General features: G+C 34.1%; 25 non-coding genes across 25 annotated transcripts; 16 read left to right on the top strand and 9 right to left on the bottom strand.

Moving 5' to 3' along the window:
* Window positions 1-202: 202 nt before the first annotated feature.
* On the bottom strand, window positions 203-292 carry Trnay-gua (transfer RNA tyrosine (anticodon GUA)). Its single transcript is given in 2 exon segments — window positions 203-238; window positions 256-292. It is a non-coding gene; the product is annotated as a tRNA-Tyr (tRNA).
* A 560-nt stretch (window positions 293-852) lies between these two features.
* Window positions 853-924, top strand: Trnag-ucc (transfer RNA glycine (anticodon UCC)). The gene has a single exon. It is a non-coding gene; the product is annotated as a tRNA-Gly (tRNA).
* Window positions 925-2,171: 1,247 nt separating this feature from the next.
* Trnak-cuu (transfer RNA lysine (anticodon CUU)) lies at window positions 2,172-2,244 on the top strand. The gene has a single exon. It is a non-coding gene; the product is annotated as a tRNA-Lys (tRNA).
* Window positions 2,245-2,555: 311 nt separating this feature from the next.
* Trnay-gua (transfer RNA tyrosine (anticodon GUA)) lies at window positions 2,556-2,645 on the bottom strand. Its single transcript is given in 2 exon segments — window positions 2,556-2,591; window positions 2,609-2,645. It is a non-coding gene; the product is annotated as a tRNA-Tyr (tRNA).
* A 560-nt stretch (window positions 2,646-3,205) lies between these two features.
* Window positions 3,206-3,277, top strand: Trnag-ucc (transfer RNA glycine (anticodon UCC)). Its single transcript has one exon. It is a non-coding gene; the product is annotated as a tRNA-Gly (tRNA).
* Window positions 3,278-4,531: 1,254 nt separating this feature from the next.
* Window positions 4,532-4,604, top strand: Trnak-cuu (transfer RNA lysine (anticodon CUU)). The gene has a single exon. It is a non-coding gene; the product is annotated as a tRNA-Lys (tRNA).
* A 311-nt stretch (window positions 4,605-4,915) lies between these two features.
* Trnay-gua (transfer RNA tyrosine (anticodon GUA)) lies at window positions 4,916-5,005 on the bottom strand. Its single transcript is given in 2 exon segments — window positions 4,916-4,951; window positions 4,969-5,005. It is a non-coding gene; the product is annotated as a tRNA-Tyr (tRNA).
* A 561-nt stretch (window positions 5,006-5,566) lies between these two features.
* Window positions 5,567-5,638, top strand: Trnag-ucc (transfer RNA glycine (anticodon UCC)). Its single transcript has one exon. It is a non-coding gene; the product is annotated as a tRNA-Gly (tRNA).
* Window positions 5,639-6,892: 1,254 nt separating this feature from the next.
* Trnak-cuu (transfer RNA lysine (anticodon CUU)) lies at window positions 6,893-6,965 on the top strand. Its single transcript has one exon. It is a non-coding gene; the product is annotated as a tRNA-Lys (tRNA).
* Window positions 6,966-7,277: 312 nt separating this feature from the next.
* Trnay-gua (transfer RNA tyrosine (anticodon GUA)) lies at window positions 7,278-7,367 on the bottom strand. The gene is given in 2 exon segments: window positions 7,278-7,313; window positions 7,331-7,367. It is a non-coding gene; the product is annotated as a tRNA-Tyr (tRNA).
* A 561-nt stretch (window positions 7,368-7,928) lies between these two features.
* On the top strand, window positions 7,929-8,000 carry Trnag-ucc (transfer RNA glycine (anticodon UCC)). The gene has a single exon. It is a non-coding gene; the product is annotated as a tRNA-Gly (tRNA).
* A 1,258-nt stretch (window positions 8,001-9,258) lies between these two features.
* Trnak-cuu (transfer RNA lysine (anticodon CUU)) lies at window positions 9,259-9,331 on the top strand. Its single transcript has one exon. It is a non-coding gene; the product is annotated as a tRNA-Lys (tRNA).
* Window positions 9,332-9,646: 315 nt separating this feature from the next.
* Trnay-gua (transfer RNA tyrosine (anticodon GUA)) lies at window positions 9,647-9,736 on the bottom strand. The gene is given in 2 exon segments: window positions 9,647-9,682; window positions 9,700-9,736. It is a non-coding gene; the product is annotated as a tRNA-Tyr (tRNA).
* A 560-nt stretch (window positions 9,737-10,296) lies between these two features.
* Window positions 10,297-10,368, top strand: Trnag-ucc (transfer RNA glycine (anticodon UCC)). The gene has a single exon. It is a non-coding gene; the product is annotated as a tRNA-Gly (tRNA).
* Window positions 10,369-11,625: 1,257 nt separating this feature from the next.
* Window positions 11,626-11,698, top strand: Trnak-cuu (transfer RNA lysine (anticodon CUU)). The gene has a single exon. It is a non-coding gene; the product is annotated as a tRNA-Lys (tRNA).
* A 314-nt stretch (window positions 11,699-12,012) lies between these two features.
* On the bottom strand, window positions 12,013-12,102 carry Trnay-gua (transfer RNA tyrosine (anticodon GUA)). Its single transcript is given in 2 exon segments — window positions 12,013-12,048; window positions 12,066-12,102. It is a non-coding gene; the product is annotated as a tRNA-Tyr (tRNA).
* A 560-nt stretch (window positions 12,103-12,662) lies between these two features.
* On the top strand, window positions 12,663-12,734 carry Trnag-ucc (transfer RNA glycine (anticodon UCC)). Its single transcript has one exon. It is a non-coding gene; the product is annotated as a tRNA-Gly (tRNA).
* A 1,654-nt stretch (window positions 12,735-14,388) lies between these two features.
* Window positions 14,389-14,461, top strand: Trnak-cuu (transfer RNA lysine (anticodon CUU)). Its single transcript has one exon. It is a non-coding gene; the product is annotated as a tRNA-Lys (tRNA).
* A 312-nt stretch (window positions 14,462-14,773) lies between these two features.
* On the bottom strand, window positions 14,774-14,863 carry Trnay-gua (transfer RNA tyrosine (anticodon GUA)). The gene is given in 2 exon segments: window positions 14,774-14,809; window positions 14,827-14,863. It is a non-coding gene; the product is annotated as a tRNA-Tyr (tRNA).
* Window positions 14,864-15,423: 560 nt separating this feature from the next.
* Window positions 15,424-15,495, top strand: Trnag-ucc (transfer RNA glycine (anticodon UCC)). Its single transcript has one exon. It is a non-coding gene; the product is annotated as a tRNA-Gly (tRNA).
* Window positions 15,496-16,975: 1,480 nt separating this feature from the next.
* Window positions 16,976-17,048, top strand: Trnak-cuu (transfer RNA lysine (anticodon CUU)). The gene has a single exon. It is a non-coding gene; the product is annotated as a tRNA-Lys (tRNA).
* Window positions 17,049-17,361: 313 nt separating this feature from the next.
* Trnay-gua (transfer RNA tyrosine (anticodon GUA)) lies at window positions 17,362-17,451 on the bottom strand. The gene is given in 2 exon segments: window positions 17,362-17,397; window positions 17,415-17,451. It is a non-coding gene; the product is annotated as a tRNA-Tyr (tRNA).
* A 560-nt stretch (window positions 17,452-18,011) lies between these two features.
* On the top strand, window positions 18,012-18,083 carry Trnag-ucc (transfer RNA glycine (anticodon UCC)). Its single transcript has one exon. It is a non-coding gene; the product is annotated as a tRNA-Gly (tRNA).
* A 1,645-nt stretch (window positions 18,084-19,728) lies between these two features.
* Window positions 19,729-19,801, top strand: Trnak-cuu (transfer RNA lysine (anticodon CUU)). Its single transcript has one exon. It is a non-coding gene; the product is annotated as a tRNA-Lys (tRNA).
* A 313-nt stretch (window positions 19,802-20,114) lies between these two features.
* Trnay-gua (transfer RNA tyrosine (anticodon GUA)) lies at window positions 20,115-20,204 on the bottom strand. Its single transcript is given in 2 exon segments — window positions 20,115-20,150; window positions 20,168-20,204. It is a non-coding gene; the product is annotated as a tRNA-Tyr (tRNA).
* Window positions 20,205-22,499: the final 2,295 nt, after the last annotated feature.

Raw genomic sequence — 22,499 nt, 5'->3', positions numbered from 1 at the left:
CAATCTTCAACTTAAAGAATTTGTTTATTAGCAATCTTTTATACCAATTCCTTTATGTTATGTGTATATTATGTTTATTATGTTTTCTTAACCCGAAACAAAAATCAAATATTTGTGTTTTTTTCATTAGACGAGTTAGGTACTAATAATTGGTGCTTAAAATGTCTAATTTAAAATAGAAAATGTTGAGAAAATAAAACAATCCCGCGAGCCGGAGTCGAACCAGCGACCTAAGGATAGCTCTGAGTTTAACCACTACAGTCCTCCGCTCTACCAACTGAGCTATCACGGGTTATGTTTTTCGTCAATACAACGATATCTATACGTTCTTCGTCGTCTCCAAGATGCCTCGGGAACGAACTGTACTGTGCGAATCAGGAAGTTTCAATTTGGACGTCTTCCTTTGGAAATCAGTTTACATAACTCTTTTCTGGCAGATTAAATGAATATAATGTAAACATTTACACTAATTGTTATCTAATTAACAAATGAGATGATGTATTTGATAACATATCACAATGATGCTGGTTGTTGATATGCATATCAACTTCGGTGTTTCAATGTCATTCTTTCCATTTTTAGAGTCATTATTGTAATTGTGACGTAACCACTGGACTAATACTCCGCTTGTAAACTCATATTTGTCCGAACGTTGGGTTCATCAGGGTGGTGCCCTATGGTCATCGTTTTTCTTGTAAATAACATGCATGTCAAATGATGCTATTGTCATCTTTTCCTCACGTCAAACTTATAAATATTTAGATTTTTTGGTTCGGTATTAACCGGAACAAAGAATCAGCTGATACGTATTATTTCACCATGATGAACGTTTTCTATTTTATGCGAATAACAGCGTCGGTGGTGTAACGGTTAGCATGGTTGCCTTCCAAGCAGTCGATCCGGGTTCGACTCCCGGCCGACGCACCTTATTTTTTTCGTGGTAATCAAATAAGTAAAATGAATCTTCGAGTAGCTTACTGAATTCCCTTCTGAGTTTGATATTGATATTTAGTTACATTTTGTTAGCAACTTTAAGTTAAATATTAAAGATGCGCCGCCGCTGACAAATGGTAATTTTTCACTATCAAAAACAGGAGCAGACGATTTAGTATTTGTCTTCACTTACTTACATACACCATTACCACCACTGAATAGTTAAAGCTTCTAATTTAACTTCAAGTTAAAAATATATAACAAAAATAATTTATTGCATCCCGAACAAATTCCGTGGCTCTATATCCTAATTGGTTGCATCTAATGAATACATTTCGTCTCATTCCGAGTTGAAATGCCAAAGGCATTTTCTTTAAACAAATGTACGTTTACTAATTTTACTACCACAGGATCGAAATGTCCCAGGGGCATGTATTTTACTTCGTTCAACAGGTTTTAAAACACTTTCTATTGCGAGACAGTCTCCAGATAAACAATAAAATAATCAACCTCTAAGAGAACAGTTTTTTATATCAACGGTTAAATGAAATGGGTATACATGCAAAATATCGCGACATCAACCTTCCCATTATTCTAAAGTATATAGCAGAAAATAGCAAATTATTGACATTTCATCATAATTACGAAATAGATACGGTTTCCAATTTCCAATTGAACTTGATACAAATTTACTCAAATGACTAAACTGCGCCAACAAATGCTTCCAACTATATTCATATTAAATCGACTAGGTTCTACGTTTAGTGTTAAAGTTTTCGAAGTAGAAATCCTATTGAAATATCAGAACAAATCTATTCATTTTCATAGAGTATCATGTTTAAATTGACCACTATTCAGCTTAGATGGGAGTTTTCCACACCAGTCCGTTAACTCAAACTTTAAATTCAGGACGTCATATTAAACTCTGAATAAAAGGAATTTTTAAAATTAGACAAAATAACTAATCTCTTTTTGACTGACACAAATCATTTACTTTCTTTCGATTCGACTATTCGAAGGGAAAGAGCACCAAATCTATTTTAGACTTTTGTATAACAATGGGTTATATGTTTATAGTTTATAAACACGTTTGTTATTTGATCATTTCATTTCAAAATGTAGAATATTTCACAAGAAGTCAAAATAAGTGAACAACTTTAGTTTGTCTTTTTAGCTGATTCTGACACTGTGTCATGTTGCTTTGTTAGGAACTCGACAGTTATGTAATGAAAACAACAGCCCGGCTAGCTCAGTCGGTAGAGCACGAGACTCTTAATCTCGGGGTCGTGGGTTCGAGCCCCACGTTGGGCGTTTATTTTTGCCCCCTGTAAACGTGTTACTTCTGATGTTCTACTGTGTTGTTTACATCTTACAACAAATCCTTCTATATTATATTCAACAACTGTGCGACTTTAATCCACAATCTTCAACTTAAAGAATTTGTTTATTAGCAATCTTTTATACCAATTCCTTTATGTTATGTGTATATTATGTTTATTATGTTTTCTTAACCCGAAACAAAAATCAAATATTTGTGTTCTTTTCATTAGACGAGTTAGGTACTAATAATTGGTGCTTAAAATGTCTAATTTAAAATAGAAAATGTTGAGAAAATAAAACAATCCCGCGAGCCGGAGTCGAACCAGCGACCTAAGGATAGCTCTGAGTTTAACCACTACAGTCCTCCGCTCTACCAACTGAGCTATCACGGGTTATGTTTTTCGTCAATACAACGATATCTATACGTTCTTCGTCGTCTCCAAGATGCCTCGGGAACGAACTGTACTGTGCGAATCAGGAAGTTTCAATTTGGACGTCTTCCTTTGGAAATCAGTTTACATAACTCTTTTCTGGCAGATTAAATGAATATAATGTAAACATTTACACTAATTGTTATCTAATTAACAAATGAGATGATGTATTTGATAACATATCACAATGATGCTGGTTGTTGATATGCATATCAACTTCGGTGTTTCAATGTCATTCTTTCCATTTTTAGAGTCATTATTGTAATTGTGACGTAACCACTGGACTAATACTCCGCTTGTAAACTCATATTTGTCCGAACGTTGGGTTCATCAGGGTGGTGCCCTATGGTCATCGTTTTTCTTGTAAATAACATGCATGTCAAATGATGCTATTGTCATCTTTTCCTCACGTCAAACTTATAAATATTTAGATTTTTTGGTTCGGTATTAACCGGAACAAAGAATCAGCTGATACGTATTATTTCACCATCATGAACGTTTTCTATTTCATGCGAATAACAGCGTCGGTGGTGTAACGGTTAGCATGGTTGCCTTCCAAGCAGTCGATCCGGGTTCGACTCCCGGCCGACGCACCTTATTTTTTTCGTGGTAATCAATTAAGTAAAATGAATCTTCGAGTAGCTTACTGAATTCCCTTCTGAGTTTGATATTGATATTTAGTTACATTTTGTTAGCAACTTTAAGTTAAATATTAAAGATGCGCCGCCGCTGACAAATGGTAATTTTTCACTATCAAAAACAGGAGCAGACGATTTAGTATTTGTCTTCACTTACTTACATACACCATTACCACCACTGAAAAGTTAAAGCTTCTATTTTAACTTCAAGTTAAAAATATATAACAAAAATAATTTATTGCATCCCGAACAAATTCCGTGGCTCTATATCCTAATTGGTTGCATCTAATGAATACATTTCGTCTCATTCCGAGTTGAAATGCCAAAGGCATTTTCTTTAAACAAATGTACGTTTACTAATTTTACTACCACAGGATCGAAATGTCCCAGGGGCATGTATTTTACTTCGTTCAACAGGTTTTAAAAACACTTTCTATTGCGAGACAGTCTCCAGATAAACAATAAAATAATCAACCTCTAAGAGAACAGTTTTTTATATCAACGGTTAAATGAAATGGGTATACATGCAAAATATCGCGACATCAACCTTCCCATTATTCTAAAGTATATAGCAGAAAATAGCAAATTATTGACATTTCATCATAATTACGAAATAGATACGGTTTCCAATTTCCAATTGAACTTGATACAAATTTACTCAAATGACTAAACTGTTTTCGGCGCCAACAAATGCTTCCAACTATATTCATATTAAATCGACTAGGTTCTACGTTTAGTGTTAAAGTTTTCGAAGTAGAAATCCTATTGAAATATCAGAACAAATCTATTCATTTTCATAGAGTATCATGTTTAAATTGACCACTATTCAGCTTAGATGGGAGTTTCCACACCAGTCCGTTAACTCAAACTTTAAATTCAGGACGTCATATTAAACTCTGAATAAAAGGAATTTTTAAAATTAGACAAAATAACTAATCTCTTTTTGACTGACACAAATCATTTACTTTCTTTCGATTCGACTATTCGAAGGGAAAGAGCACCAAATCTATTTTAGACTTTTGTATAACAATGGGTTATATGTTTATAGTTTATAAACACGTTTGTTATTTGATCATTTCATTTCAAAATGTAGAATATTTCACAAGAAGTCAAAATAAGTGAACAACTTTAGTTTGTCTTTTTAGCTGATTCTGACACTGTGTCATGTTGCTTTGTTAGGAACTCGACAGTTATGTAATGAAAACAACAGCCCGGCTAGCTCAGTCGGTAGAGCACGAGACTCTTAATCTCGGGGTCGTGGGTTCGAGCCCCACGTTGGGCGTTTATTTTTGCCCCCTGTAAACGTGTTACTTCTGATGTTCTACTGTGTTGTTTACATCTTACAACAAATCCTTCTATATTATATTCAACAACTGTGCGACTTTAATCCACAATCTTCAACTTAAAGAATTTGTTTATTAGCAATCTTTTATACCAATTCCTTTATGTTATGTGTATATTATGTTTATTATGTTTTCTTAACCCGAAACAAAAATCAAATATTTGTGTTCTTTTCATTAGACGAGTTAGGTACTAATAATTGGTGCTTAAAATGTCTAATTTAAAATAGAAAATGTTGAGAAAATAAAACAATCCCGCGAGCCGGAGTCGAACCAGCGACCTAAGGATAGCTCTGAGTTTAACCACTACAGTCCTCCGCTCTACCAACTGAGCTATCACGGGTTATGTTTATCGTCAATGCAACGATATCTATACGTTCTTCGTCGTCCTCCAAGATGCCTCGGGAACGAACTGTACTGTGCGAATCAGGAAGTTTCAATTTGGACGTCTTCCTTTGGAAATCAGTTTACATAACTCTTTTCTGGCAGATTAAATGAATATAATGTAAACATTTACACTAATTGTTATCTAATTAACAAATGAGATGATGTATTTGATAACATATCACAATGATGCTGGTTGTTGATATGCATATCAACTTCGGTGTTTCAATGTCATTCTTTCCATTTTTAGAGTCATTATTGTAATTGTGACGTAACCACTGGACTAATACTCCGCTTGTAAACTCATATTTGTCCGAACGTTGGGTTCATCAGGGTGGTGCCCTATGGTCATCGTTTTTCTTGTAAATAACATGCATGTCAAATGATGCTATTGTCATCTTTTCCTCACGTCAAACTTATAAATATTTAGATTTTTTGGTTCGGTATTAACCGGAACAAAGAATCAGCTGATACGTATTATTTCACCATCATGAACGTTTTCTATTTCATGCGAATAACAGCGTCGGTGGTGTAACGGTTAGCATGGTTGCCTTCCAAGCAGTCGATCCGGGTTCGACTCCCGGCCGACGCACCTTATTTTTTTCGTGGTAATCAATTAAGTAAAATGAATCTTCGAGTAGCTTACTGAATTCCCTTCTGAGTTTGATATTGATATTTAGTTACATTTTGTTAGCAACTTTAAGTTAAATATTAAAGATGCGCCGCCGCTGACAAATGGTAATTTTTCACAATCAAAAACAGGAGCAGACGATTTAGTATTTGTCTTCACTTACTTACATACACCATTACCACCACTGAATAGTTAAAGCTTCTAATTTAACTTCAAGTTAAAAATATATAACAAAAATAATTTATTGCATCCCGAACAAATTCCGTGGCTCTATATCCTAATTGGTTGCATCTAATGAATACATTTCGTCTCATTCCGAGTTGAAATGCCAAAGGCATTTTCTTTAAACAAATGTACGTTTACTAATTTTACTACCACAGGATCGAAATGTCCCAGGGGCATGTATTTTACTTCGTTCAACAGGTTTTAAAACACTTTCTATTGCGAGACAGTCTCCAGATAAACAATAAAATAATCAACCTCTAAGAGAACAGTTTTTTATATCAACGGTTAAATGAAATGGGTATACATGCAAAATATCGCGACATCAACCTTCCCATTATTCTAAAGTATATAGCAGAAAATAGCAAATTATTGACATTTCATCATAATTACGAAATAGATACGGTTTCCAATTTCCAATTGAACTTGATACAAATTTACTCAAATGACTAAACTGTTTTCGGCGCCAACAAATGCTTCCAACTATATTCATATTAAATCGACTAGGTTCTACGTTTAGTGTTAAAGTTTTCGAAGTAGAAATCCTATTGAAATATCAGAACAAATCTATTCATTTTCATAGAGTATCATGTTTAAATTGACCACTATTCAGCTTAGATGGGAGTTTCCACACCAGTCCGTTAACTCAAACTTTAAATTCAGGACGTCATATTAAACTCTGAATAAAAGGAATTTTTAAAATTAGACAAAATAACTAATCTCTTTTTGACTGACACAAATTCATTTACTTTCTTTCGATTCGACTATTCGAAGGGAAAGAGCACCAAATCTATTTTAGACTTTTGTATAACAATGGGTTATATGTTTATAGTTTATAAACACGTTTGTTATTTGATCATTTCATTTCAAAATGTAGAATATTTCACAAGAAGTCAAAATAAGTGAACAACTTTAGTTTGTCTTTTTAGCTGATTCTGACACTGTGTCATGTTGCTTTGTTAGGAACTCGACAGTTATGTAATGAAAACAACAGCCCGGCTAGCTCAGTCGGTAGAGCACGAGACTCTTAATCTCGGGGTCGTGGGTTCGAGCCCCACGTTGGGCGTTTATTTTTGCCCCCCTGTAAACGTGTTACTTCTGATGTTCTACTGTGTTGTTTACATCTTACAACAAATCCTTCTATATTATATTCAACAACTGTGCGACTTTAATCCACAATCTTCAACTTAAAGAATTTGTTTATTATCAATCTTTTATACCAATTCCTTTATGTTATGTGTATATTATGTTTATTATGTTTTCTTAACCCGAAACAAAAATCAAATATTTGTGTTCTTTTCATTAGACGAGTTAGGTACTAATAATTGGTGCTTAAAATGTCTAATTTAAAATAGAAAATGTTGAGAAAATAAAACAATCCCGCGAGCCGGAGTCGAACCAGCGACCTAAGGATAGCTCTGAGTTTAACCACTACAGTCCTCCGCTCTACCAACTGAGCTATCACGGGTTATGTTTTTCGTCAATACAACGATATCTATACGTTCTTCGTCGTCTCCAAGATGCCTCGGGAACGAACTGTACTGTGCGAATCAGGAAGTTTCAATTTGGACGTCTTCCTTTGGAAATCAGTTTACATAACTCTTTTCTGGCAGATTAAATGAATATAATGTAAACATTTACACTAATTGTTATCTAATTAACAAATGAGATGATGTATTTGATAACATATCACAATGATGCTGGTTGTTGATATGCATATCAACTTCGGTGTTTCAATGTCATTCTTTCCATTTTTAGAGTCATTATTGTAATTGTGACGTAACCACTGGACTAATACTCCGCTTGTAAACTCATATTTGTCCGAACGTTGGGTTCATCAGGGTGGTGCCCTATGGTCATCGTTTTTCTAGTAAATAACATGCATGTCAGATGATGCTATTGTCATCTTTTCCTCACGTCAAACTTATAAATATTTAGATTTTTTTGGTTCGGTATTAACCGGAACAAAGAATCAGTTGATACGTATTATTTCACCATCATGAACGTTTTCTATTTCATGCGAATAACAGCGTCGGTGGTGTAACGGTTAGCATGGTTGCCTTCCAAGCAGTCGATCCGGGTTCGACTCCCGGCCGACGCACCTTATTTTTTTCGTGGTAATCAATTAAGTAAAATGAATCTTCGAGTAGCTTACTGAATTCCCTTCTGAGTTTGATATTGATATTTAGTTACATTTTGTTAGCAACTTTAAGTTAAATATTAAAGATGCGCCGCCGCTGACAAATGGTAATTTTTCACTATCAAAAACAGGAGCAGACGATTTAGTATTTGTCTTCACTTACTTACATACACCATTACCACCACTGAAAAGTTAAAGCTTCTAATTTAACTTCAAGTTAAAAAATATATATAACAAAAATAATTAATTGCATCCCGAACAAATTCCGTGGCTCTATATCCTATATTGGTTGCATCTAATGAATACATTTCGTCTCATTCCGAGTTGAAATGCCAAAGGCATTTTCTTTAAACAAATGTACGTTTACTAATTTTACTACCACAGGATCGAAATGTCCCAGGGGCATGTATTTTACTTCGTTCAACAGGTTTTTAAAACACTTTCTATTGCGAGACAGTCTCCAGATAAACAATAAAATAATCAACCTCTAAGAGAACAGTTTTTTATATCAACGGTTAAATGAAATGGGTATACATGCAAAATATCGCGACATCAACCTTCCCATTATTCTAAAGTATATAGCAGAAAATAGCAAATTATTGACATTTCATCATAATTACGAAATAGATACGGTTTCCAATTTCCAATTGAACTTGATACAAATTTACTCAAATGACTAAACTGTTTTCGGCGCCAACAAATGCTTCCAACTATATTCATATTAAATCGACTAGGTTCTACGTTTAGTGTTAAAGTTTTCGAAGTAGAAATCCTATTGAAATATCAGAACAAATCTATTCATTTTCATAGAGTATCATGTTTAAACTGACCACTATTCAGCTTAGATGGGAGTTTCCACACCAGTCCGTTAACTCAAACTTTAAATTCAGGACGTCATATTAAACTCTGAATAAAAGGAATTTTTAAAATTAGACAAAATAACTAATCTCTTTTTGACTGACACAAATCATTTACTTTCTTTCGATTCGACTATTCGAAGGGAAAGAGCACCAAATCTATTTTAGACTTTTGTATAACAATGGGTTATATGTTTATAGTTTATAAACACGTTTGTTATTTGATCATTTCATTTCAAAATGTAGAATATTTCACAAGAAGTCAAAATAAGTGAACAACTTTAGTTTGTCTTTTTAGCTGATTCTGACACTGTGTCATGTTGCTTTGTTAGGAACTCGACAGTTATGTAATGAAAACAACAGCCCGGCTAGCTCAGTCGGTAGAGCACGAGACTCTTAATCTCGGGGTCGTGGGTTCGAGCCCCACGTTGGGCGTTTATTTTTGCCCCCTGTAAACGTGTTACTTCTGATGTTCTACTGTGTTGTTTACATCTTACAACAAATCCTTCTATATTATATTCAACAACTGTGCGACTTTAATCCACAATCTTCAACTTAAAGAATTTGTTTATTATCTTTTTTTTTTATACCAATTCCTTTATGTTATGTGTTTATTATGTTTATTATGTTTTCTTAGCCCGAAACAAAAAAAACAAATATTTGTGTTCTTTTCATTAGACGAGTTAGGTACTAATAATTGGTGCTTAAAATGTCTAATTTAAAATAGAAAATGTTGAGAAAATAAAACAATCCCGCGAGCCGGAGTCGAACCAGCGACCTAAGGATAGCTCTGAGTTTAACCACTACAGTCCTCCGCTCTACCAACTGAGCTATCACGGGTTATGTTTTTCGTCAATACAACGATATCTATACGTTCTTCGTCGTCTCCAAGATGCCTCGGGAACGAACTGTACTGTGCGAATCAGGAAGTTTCAATTTGGACGTCTTCCTTTGGAAATCAGTTTACATAACTCTTTTCTGGCAGATTAAATGAATATAATGTAAACATTTACACTAATTGTTATCTAATTAACAAATGAGATGATGTATTTGATAACATATCACAATGATGCTGGTTGTTGATATGCATATCAACTTCGGTGTTTCAATGTCATTCTTTCCATTTTTAGAGTCATTATTGTAATTGTGACGTAACCACTGGACTAATACTCCGCTTGTAAACTCATATTTGTCCGAACGTTGGGTTCATCAGGGTGGTGCCCTATGGTCATCGTTTTTCTTGTAAATAACATGCATGTCAAATGATGCTATTGTCATCTTTTCCTCACGTCAAACTTATAAATATTTAGATTTTTTGGTTCGGTATTAACCGGAACAAAGAATCAGCTGATACGTATTATTTCACCATCATGAACGTTTTCTATTTCATGCGAATAACAGCGTCGGTGGTGTAACGGTTAGCATGGTTGCCTTCCAAGCAGTCGATCCGGGTTCGACTCCCGGCCGACGCACCTTATTTTTTTCGTGGTAATCAATTAAGTAAAATGAATCTTCGAGTAGCTTACTGAATTCCCTTCTGAGTTTGATATTGATATTTAGTTACATTTTGTTAGCAACTTTAAGTTAAATATTAAAGATGCGCCGCCGCTGACAAATGGTAATTTTTCACTATCAAAAACAGGAGCAGACGATTTAGTATTTGTCTTCACTTACTTACATACACCATTACCACCACTGAATAGTTAAAGCTTCTAATTTAACTTCAAGTTAAAAATATATAACAAAAATAATTTATTGCATCCCGAACAAATTCCGTGGCTCTATATCCTACTGAATTGGTTGCATCTAATGAATACATTTCGTCTCATTCCGAGTTGAAATGCCAAAGGCATTTTCTTTAAACAAATGTACGTTTACTAATTTTACTACCACAGGATCGAAATGTCCCAGGGGCATGTATTTTACTTCGTTCAACAGGTTTTAAAACACTTTCTATTGCGAGACAGTCTCCAGATAAACAATAAAATAATCAACCTCTAAGAGAACAGTTTTTTATATCAACGGTTAAATGAAATGGGTATACATGCAAAATATCGCGACATCAACCTTCCCATTATTCTAAAGTATATAGCAGAAAATAGCAAATTATTGACATTTCATCATAATTACGAAATAGATACGGTTTCCAATTTCCAATTGAACTTGATACAAATTTACTCAAATGACTAAACTGTTTTCGGCGCCAACAAATGCTTCCAACTATATTCATATTAAATCGACTAGGTTCTACGTTTAGTGTTAAAGTTTTCGAAGTAGAAATCCTATTGAAATATCAGAACAAATCTATTCATTTTCATAGAGTATCATGTTTAAATTGACCACTATTCAGCTTAGATGGGAGTTTCCACACCAGTCCGTTAACTCAAACTTTAAATTCAGGACGTCATATTAAACTCTGAATAAAAGGAATTTTTAAAATTAGACAAAATAACTAATCTCTTTTTGACTGACACAAATCATTTACTTTCTTTCGATTCGACTATTCGAAGGGAAAGAGCACCAAATCTATTTTAGACTTTTGTATAACAATGGGTTATATGTTTATAGTTTATAAACACGTTTGTTATTTGATCATTTCATTTCAAAATGTAGAATATTTCACAAGAAGTCAAAATAAGTGAACAACTTTAGTTTGTCTTTTTAGCTGATTCTGACACTGTGTCATGTTGCTTTGTTAGGAACTCGACAGTTATGTAATGAAAACAACAGCCCGGCTAGCTCAGTCGGTAGAGCACGAGACTCTTAATCTCGGGGTCGTGGGTTCGAGCCCCACGTTGGGCGTTTATTTTTGCCCCCTGTAAACGTGTTACTTCTGATGTTCTACTGTGTTGTTCACATCTTACAACAAATCCTTCTATATTATATTCAACAACTGTGCGACTTTAATCCACAATCTTCAACTTAAAGAATTTGTTTATTATCAATTTTTTTTATACCAATTCCTTTATGTTATGTGTTTATTATGTTTATTATGTTTTCTTAGCCCGAAACAAAAAAACAAATATTTGTGTTCTTTTCATTAGACGAGTTAGGTACTAATAATTGGTGCTTAAAATGTCTAATTTAAAATAGAAAATGTTGAGAAAATAAAACAATCCCGCGAGCCGGAGTCGAACCAGCGACCTAAGGATAGCTCTGAGTTTAACCACTACAGTCCTCCGCTCTACCAACTGAGCTATCACGGGTTATGTTTATCGTCAATGCAACGATATCTATACGTTCTTCGTCGTCTCCAAGATGCCTCGGGAACGAACTGTACTGTGCGAATCAGGAAGTTTCAATTTGGACGTCTTCCTTTGGAAATCAGTTTACATAACTCTTTTCTGGCAGATTAAATGAATATAATGTAAACATTTACACTAATTGTTATCTAATTAACAAATGAGATGATGTATTTGATAACATATCACAATGATGCTGGTTGTTGATATGCATATCAACTTCGGTGTTTCAATGTCATTCTTTCCATTTTTAGAGTCATTATTGTAATTGTGACGTAACCACTGGACTAATACTCCGCTTGTAAACTCATATTTGTCCGAACGTTGGGTTCATCAGGGTGGTGCCCTATGGTCATCGTTTTTCTTGTAAATAACATGCATGTCAAATGATGCTATTGTCATCTTTTCCTCACGTCAAACTTATAAATATTTAGATTTTTTGGTTCGGTATTAACCGGAACAAAGAATCAGCTGATACGTATTATTTCACCATCATGAACGTTTTCTATTTCATGCGAATAACAGCGTCGGTGGTGTAACGGTTAGCATGGTTGCCTTCCAAGCAGTCGATCCGGGTTCGACTCCCGGCCGACGCACCTTATTTTTTTCGTGGTAATCAATTAAGTAAAATGAATCTTCGAGTAGCTTACTGAATTCCCTTCTGAGTTTGATATTGATATTTAGTTACATTTTGTTAGCAACTTTAAGTTAAATATTAAAGATGCGCCGCCGCTGACAAATGGTAATTTTTCACTATCAAAAACAGGAGCAGACGATTTAGTATTTGTCTTCACTTACTTACATACACCATTACCACCACTGAATAGTTAAAGCTTCTAATTTAACTTCAAGTTAAAAATATATAACAAAAATAATTTATTGCATCCCGAACAAATTCCGTGGCTCTATATCCTATCTGGAATGAAGTACTGATTGCGCATGGACCAACGGGTAAAGAAAATCATTTTATATTATTTTTGTGTTAATTAGACATATATATATATATATATATACGATTAAACACCATTTATTGTTCAAATGATGAATTATCATTTATGCTCGGTCGGCGGTGGAGCATCTTTAAACAAAATTAAAGTCGATCATTTTACAACTAGATTACATTTGAGAAAACGTTTTAATAACGTTTAATACGGTACGAGATATAGACCATCTTCAATCTGTTTTGATTTAAAAATACCTTTGCACAAACCGGAAGTGCAGATGATGCGTCTGATTGAGTAATTTAGGACATACATTTTGACACTCTTTCAAACGCATACCTGAACTTCTCAGCTTTGATGTTAACGCATGCGTTAATTGGTTGCATCTAATGAATACATTTCGTCTCATTCCGAGTTGAAATGCCAAAGGCATTTTCTTTAAACAAATGTACGTTTACTAATTTTACTACCACAGGATCGAAATGTCCCAGGGGCATGTATTTTACTTCGTTCAACAGGTTTTAAAACACTTTCTATTGCGAGACAGTCTCCAGATAAACAATAAAATAATCAACCTCTAAGAGAACAGTTTTTTATATCAACGGTTAAATGAAATGGGTATACATGCAAAATATCGCGACATCAACCTTCCCATTATTCTAAAGTATATAGCAGAAAATAGCAAATTATTGACATTTCATCATAATTACGAAATAGATACGGTTTCCAATTTCCAATTGAACTTGATACAAATTTACTCAAATGACTAAACTGTTTTCGGCGCCAACAAATGCTTCCAACTATATTCATATTAAATCGACTAGGTTCTACGTTTAGTGTTAAAGTTTTCGAAGTAGAAATCCTATTGAAATATCAGAACAAATCTATTCATTTTCATAGAGTATCATGTTTAAACTGACCACTATTCAGCTTAGATGGGAGTTTCCACACCAGTCCGTTAACTCAAACTTTAAATTCAGGACGTCATATTAAACTCTGAATAAAAGGAATTTTTAAAATTAGACAAAATAACTAATCTCTTTTTGACTGACACAAATCATTTACTTTCTTTCGATTCGACTATTCGAAGGGAAAGAGCACCAAATCTATTTTAGACTTTTGTATAACAATGGGTTATATGTTTATAGTTTATAAACACGTTTGTTATTTGATCATTTCATTTCAAAATGTAGAATATTTCACAAGAAGTCAAAATAAGTGAACAACTTTAGTTTGTCTTTTTAGCTGATTCTGACACTGTGTCATGTTGCTTTGTTAGGAACTCGACAGTTATGTAATGAAAACAACAGCCCGGCTAGCTCAGTCGGTAGAGCACGAGACTCTTAATCTCGGGGTCGTGGGTTCGAGCCCCACGTTGGGCGTTTATTTTTGCCCCCTGTAAACGTGTTACTTCTGATGTTCTACTGTGTTGTTTACATCTTACAACAAATCCTTCTATATTATATTCAACAACTGTGCGACTTTAATCCACAATCTTCAACTTAAAGAATTTGTTTATTAGCAATCTTTTATACCAATTCCTTTATGTTATGTGTATATTATGTTTATTATGTTTTCTTAACCCGAAACAAAAAATCAAATATTTGTGTTCTTTTCATTAGACGAGTTAGGTACTAATAATTGGTGCTTAAAATGTCTAATTTAAAATAGAAAATGTTGAGAAAATAAAACAATCCCGCGAGCCGGAGTCGAACCAGCGACCTAAGGATAGCTCTGAGTTTAACCACTACAGTCCTCCGCTCTACCAACTGAGCTATCACGGGTTATGTTTTTCGTCAATACAACGATATCTATACGTTCTTCGTCGTCTCCAAGATGCCTCGGGAACGAACTGTACTGTGCGAATCAGGAAGTTTCAATTTGGACGTCTTCCTTTGGAAATCAGTTTACATAACTCTTTTCTGGCAGATTAAATGAATATAATGTAAACATTTACACTAATTGTTATCTAATTAACAAATGAGATGATGTATTTGATAACATATCACAATGATGCTGGTTGTTGATATGCATATCAACTTCGGTGTTTCAATGTCATTCTTTCCATTTTTAGAGTCATTATTGTAATTGTGACGTAACCACTGGACTAATACTCCGCTTGTAAACTCATATTTGTCCGAACGTTGGGTTCATCAGGGTGGTGCCCTATGGTCATCGTTTTTCTTGTAAATAACATGCATGTCAAATGATGCTATTGTCATCTTTTCCTCACGTCAGACTTATAAATATTTAGATTTTTTGGTTCGGTATTAACCGGAACAAAAAATCAGTTGATACGTATTATTTCACCATCATGAACGTTTTCTATTTCATGTGAATAACAGCGTCGGTGGTGTAACGGTTAGCATGGTTGCCTTCCAAGCAGTCGATCCGGGTTCGACTCCCGGCCGACGCACCTTATTTTTTTCGTGGTAATCAATTAAGTAAAATGAATCTTCGAGTAGCTTACTGAATTCCCTTCTGAGTTTGATATTGATATTTAGTTACATTTTGTTAGCAACTTTAAGTTAAATATTAAAGATGCGCCGCCGCTGACAAATGGTAATTTTTCACAATCAAAAACAGGAGCAGACGATTTAGTATTTGTCTTCACTTACTTACATACACCATTACCACCACTGAAAAGTTAAAGCTTCTAATTTAACTTCAAGTTAAAGATATATAACAAAAATAATTTATTGCATCCCGAACAAATTCCGTTAAAAATGAAGTACTGAACCAAAAAGAAATATTTTAATTATTTTTTGTGCTAATTGCATCCCGAACAAATTACATTGAGAAACGTTCTAATAACGTAATACGGTACGTGTTTGGATTTAAAAATACCTTTGCACAACCGGAAGTGCAGATGCGTCTGATATAATTAGGACATCAATTTTGACACTCTTTCAAAACGCATAACCTGAACTTCTCAGCTTTGATGTTTAACGCATGCTAATTGGTTGCATCAAATGAATACATTTCGTCTCATTCCGAGTTGAAATGCCAAAGGCATTTTCTTTAAAACAAATGTACGTTTACTAATTTTACTACCACAGGATCGAAATGTCCCAGGGGCATGTATTTTACTTCGTTCAACAGGTTTTAAAACACTTTCTATTGCGAGACAGTCTCCAGATAAACAATAAAATAATCAACCTCTAAGAGAACAGTTTTTTATATCAACGGTTAAATGAAATGGGTATACATGCAAAATATCGCGACATCAACCTTCCCATTATTCTAAAGTATATAGCAGAAAATAGCAAATTATTGACATTTCATCATAATTACGAAATAGATACGGTTTCCAATTTCCAATTGAACTTGATACAAATTTACTCAAATGACTAAACTGTTTTCGGCGCCAACAAATGCTTCCAACTATATTCATATTAAATCGACTAGGTTCTACGTTTAGTGTTAAAGTTTTCGAAGTAGAAATCCTATTGAAATATCAGAACAAATCTATTCATTTTCATAGAGTATCATGTTTAAATTGACCACTATTCAGCTTAGATGGGAGTTTCCACACCAGTCCGTTAACTCAAACTTTAAATTCAGGACGTCATATTAAACTCTGAATAAAAGGAATTTTTAAAATTAGACAAAATAACTAATAATCACTTTTTGACTGACACAAATCATTTACTTTCTTTCGATTCGACTATTCGAAGGGAAAGAGCACCAAATCTATTTTAGACTTTTGTATAACAATGGGTTATATGTTTATAGTTTATAAACACGTTTGTTATTTGATCATTTCATTTCAAAATGTAGAATATTTCACAAGAAGTCAAAATAAGTGAACAACTTTAGTTTGTCTTTTTAGCTGATTCTGACACTGTGTCATGTTGCTTTGTTAGGAACTCGACAGTTATGTAATGAAAACAACAGCCCGGCTAGCTCAGTCGGTAGAGCACGAGACTCTTAATCTCGGGGTCGTGGGTTCGAGCCCCACGTTGGGCGTTTATTTTTGCCCCCTGTAAACGTGTTACTTCTGATGTTCTACTGTGTTGTTTACATCTTACAACAAATCCTTCTATATTATATTCAACAACTGTGCGACTTTAATCCACAATCTTCAACTTAAAGAATTTGTTTATTAGCAATCTTTTATACCAATTCCTTTATGTTATGTGTATATTATGTTTATTATGTTTTCTTAGCCCGAAACAAAAATCAAATATTTGTGTTCTTTTCATTAGACGAGTTAGGTACTAATAATTGGTGCTTAAAATGTCTAATTTTAAAATAGAAAATGTTGAGAAAATAAAACAATCCCCGCGAGCCGGAGTCGAACCAGCGACCTAAGGATAGCTCTGAGTTTAACCACTACAGTCCTCCGCTCTACCAACTGAGCTATCACGGGTTATGTTTTTCGTCAATACAACGATATCTATACGTTCTTCGTCGTCTCCAAGATGCCTCGGGAACGAACTGTACTGTGCGAATCAGGAAGTTTCAATTTGGACGTCTTCCTTTGGAAATCAGTTTACATAACTCTTTTCTGGCAGATTAAATGAATATAATGTAAACATTTACACTAATTGTTATCTAATTAACAAATGAGATGATGTATTTGATAACATATCACAATGATGCTGGTTGTTGATATGCATATCAACTTCGGTGTTTCAATGTCATTTTTTCCATTTTTAGAGTCATTATTGTAATTGTGACGTAACCACTGGACTAATACTCCGCTTGTAAACTCATATTTGTCCGAACGTTGGGTTCATCAGGGTGGTGCCCTATGGTCATCGTTTTTCTTGTAAATAACATGCATGTCAAATGATGCTATTGTCATCTTTTCCTCACGTCAAACTTATAAATATTTAGATTTTTTGGTTCGGTATTAACCGGAACAAAGAATCAGTTGATACGTATTATTTCACCATCATGAACGTTTTCTATTTCATGTGAATAACAGCGTCGGTGGTGTAACGGTTAGCATGGTTGCCTTCCAAGCAGTCGATCCGGGTTCGACTCCCGGCCGACGCACCTTATTTTTTTCGTGGTAATCAATTAAGTAAAATGAATCTTCGAGTAGCTTACTGAATTCCCTTCTGTGTTTGATATTGATATTTAGTTACATTTTGTTAGCAACTTTAAGTTAAATATTAAAGATGCGCCGCCGCTGACAAATGGTAATTTTTTCACTATCAAAAACAGGAGCAGACGATTTAGTATTTGTCTTCACTTACTTACATACACCATTACCACCACTGAAAAGTTAAAGCTTCTAATTTAACTTCAAGTTAAAAATATATAACAAAAATAATTTATTGCATCCCGAACAAATTCCGTGGCTCTATATCCTATCTGGAATGAAGTACTGATTCCGCATGGACCAACGTGATAAAGAAATCATTTTATTATTATTTTTGTGCTAATGACATATATATATTATTATTATATACTTAAACACCTTTTATTGTTCAAATGATGAATATCATTTATGCTCGGTCGGCGGTGGAGCATCTTTAAACAAAATTAAAGTCGATCATTTTACAACTAGATTACATTGAGAAAACGTTTTAATAACGTAATACGGTACGAGATATAGACCATCTTCAATCTGTTTTGATTTAAAAATACCTTTGCACAACCGGAAGTGCAGATGCGTCTGATTGAGTAATTAGGACATACAATTTGACACTCTTTCAAACGCATACCTGAACTTCTCAGCTTTGATGTTAACGCATGCGTTAATTGGTTGCATCTAATGAATACATTTCGTCTCATTCCGAGTTGAAATGCCAAAGGCATTTTCTTTAAACAAATGTACGTTTACTAATTTTACTACCACAGGATCGAAATGTCCCAGGGGCATGTATTTTACTTCGTTCAACAGGTTTTAAAACACTTTCTATTGCGAGACAGTCTCCAGATAAACAATAAAATAATCAACCTCTAAGAGAACAGTTTTTTATATCAACGGTTAAATGAAATGGGTATACATGCAAAATATCGCGACATCAACCTTCTCATTATTCAAAAGTACATAGCAGAAAATAGCAAATTATTGACATTTCATCATAATTACGAAATAGATACGGTTTCCAATTTCCAATTGAACTTGATACAAATTTACTCAAATGACTAAACTGTTTTCGGCGCCAACAAATGCTTCCAACTATATTCATATTAAATCGACTAGGTTCTACGTTTAGTGTTAAAGTTTTCGAAGTAGAAATCCTATTGAAATATCAGAACAAATCTATTCATTTTCATAGAGTATCATGTTTAAATTGACCACTATTCAGCTTAGATGGGAGTTTCCACACCAGTCCGTTAACTCAAACTTTAAATTCAGGACGTCATATTAAACTCTGAATAAAAGGAATTTTTAAAAATTAGACAAAATAACTAATCACTTTTTGACTGACACAAATCATTTACTTTCTTTCGATTCGACTATTCGAAGGGAAAGAGCACCAAATCTATTTTAGACTTTTGTATAACAATGGGTTATATGTTTATAGTTTATAAACACGTTTGTTATTTGATCATTTCATTTCAAAATGTAGAATATTTCACAAGAAGTCAAAATAAGTGAACAACTTTAGTTTGTCTTTTTAGCTGATTCTGACACTGTGTCATGTTGCTTTGTTAGGAACTCGACAGTTATGTAATGAAAACAACAGCCCGGCTAGCTCAGTCGGTAGAGCACGAGACTCTTAATCTCGGGGTCGTGGGTTCGAGCCCCACGTTGGGCGTTTATTTTTGCCCCCTGTAAACGTGTTACTTCTGATGTTCTACTGTGTTGTTTACATCTTACAACAAATCCTTCTATATTATATTCAACAACTGTGCGACTTTAATCCACAATCTTCAACTTAAAGAATTTGTTTATTATCAATCTTTTATACCAATTCCTTTTATGTTATGTGTATATTATGTTTATTATGTTTTTCTTAGCCCGAAACAAAAATCAAATATTTGTGTTCTTTTCATCAGACGAGTTAGGTACTAATAATTGGTGCTTAAAATGTCTAATTTAAAATAGAAAATGTTGAGAAAATAAAACAATCCCGCGAGCCGGAGTCGAACCAGCGACCTAAGGATAGCTCTGAGTTTAACCACTACAGTCCTCCGCTCTACCAACTGAGCTATCACGGGTTATGTTTTTCGTCAATACAACGATATCTATACGTTCTTCGTCGTCTCCAAGATGCTTCGGGAACGAACTGTACTGTAGCGAATCAGGAAGTTTCAATTTGGACGTCTTCCTTTGGAAATCAGTTTACATAACTCTTTTCTGGCAGAGTAAATGAATATAATGTGAAACATTTACACTAATTGTTATCTAATTAACAAATGAGATCATGTATTTGATAACATATTACACAATGATGCTGGTTGTTGATATGCATATCAACTTCGGTGTTTTCAATGTCATTTTTTCCATTTGTAGAGTCATTATTGTAATTGTGACGGTAACCACTGGACTAATACTCCGCTTGTAAAACTCATATTTGTCCGAACGTTGGGTTCATCAGGGTGGTGCCCTATGGTCATCGTTTTTCTTGTAAATAACATGCATGTCAAATGATGCTATTGTCATCTTTTTCCTCACGTCAAACTTATAAATATTTAGATGTTTTGGTTCGGTATTAACCGGAACAAAGAATGTCAGGTTGATACGTATTATTTTCACCATCATGAACGTTTTCTATTTCATGTGAATGTAACAGCGTCGGTGGGTGTACACGGTTAGTCATGGTTGCCTTCCACAAGCAGTCGATCCGGGGTTCGACTCCCGGCCGAAGACGCACCTTATTTTTTTCGTGGTAATCAATTAAGTAAAACCTGATGCAATCTTCGAGTAGCTTACTGAATTCCCTTCTGAGTTTGTGATATTGATATTTAGTTACATTTTGTTAGCAACTTTAAGTTAAATATTAAAGATGCGGCCGCCGCTGACAAATGGTAATTTTTCACTATCAAAAACAGGGAGCAGACGATTTAGTATTTGTCTTCACTTACTTACATACACCATTGCACCAACTGAAAAGTTAAAGGCTTCTAATTTAACTCAAGTTAAAGTAAATATAACCAAATAATTTATGCATCCCGACAAATTTCCGTGGCTCTCTATATCCTAGTCTGGAATGGAAGTACTGATTGCGCATCGGACCCAACTTGTACAGAAATCAATTTTATATTATTTTTGTGCTAATTAGACATATATATTATATATATAATACGATGTAAACACCAATTTATTGTTCAAATGATGTAATATCATTTATGCTTCGGTACGGGCGTGGAGCTTCTAAATCAAAATTAACAGTCATCATTTTACAACTAATAACAATTGAGATCAACTTTTTATAATAACGTAATTCGGTACGAGATACTAGACCATCTTCCAATCTGTTTTGATCTTAAAAATACCTATTGCACAACCGGAAGTGCAGATGGCGTCTGATTGAGTATTTAGGTCATTAACAATTTGACACTCTTTCAAACGCATACCTGATACTTCTCAGCTTTGATGTTAACGCATGCGTTAATTGGGTCTGCAATCTCAATGAATACATTTCGTCTCATTCCGAGTTGAAATGCCAAAGGCCCATTTTCTTTAAACAAATGTACGTTTACTAATTTTACTACCACAGGATCGAAATGTCCCAGGGGCATGTATTTTACTTCGTTCAACAGAGTTTTAAAACACTTTCTATTGCGAGACAGTCTCCAGATAAACAATAAAATAATCAACCTCTAAGAGAACAGTTTTTTGATATCAACGGTTAAATGAAATGGTATCACATGCAAAATATCGCGACATCAACCTTCTCATTATTCAAAGTACATAGCAGAAAATAGCAAATTATTGACATTTCATCATAATTATGAAATAGATACGGTTTCCAATTTCCAATTGAACTTGATACAAATTTACTCAAATGACTAAACTGTTTTCGGCGCCAACAAATGCTTCCAACTATATTCATATTTAAATCGACCTAGGTTCTACGTTTAGTGTTAAAGTTTTCGAAGTAGAAATCCTATTGAAATATCAGAACAAATCTATTCATTTTCATAGAAGTATCATGTTTAAATTGACCACTCATTCAGCTTAGATGGGAGGTTTCCACACCAGTCCGTTAACTCAAACTTTAAATTCAGGACGTCATATTAAACTCTGAATAAAAAGGAATTTTTAAAATTAGACAAAATAACTAATCTCTTTTTGACTGACACAAATCATTTACTTTCTTTTCGATTCGACTATTCGAAGGGAAAGTGAGCACCAAATCTATTTTAGACTTTTGTATAACAATGGGTTATATGTTTATAGTTTATAAACACAGTTTGTTATTTGATCATTTCATTTCAAAAATGTAGAATATTTCACAAGATAGTTCAAAATATAAGTGAACAACTTGAGTTTGTCTTTTTACGCTGATT

Source organism: Argopecten irradians, unplaced genomic scaffold, assembly GCF_041381155.1.
Source record: "Argopecten irradians isolate NY unplaced genomic scaffold, Ai_NY scaffold_0762, whole genome shotgun sequence".
Lineage (NCBI taxonomy): Eukaryota > Metazoa > Mollusca > Bivalvia > Pectinida > Pectinidae > Argopecten > Argopecten irradians.
The sequence above is the reverse complement of the archived record's forward strand: the minus strand, read 5'-3'. Positions and strand labels throughout refer to the sequence as shown.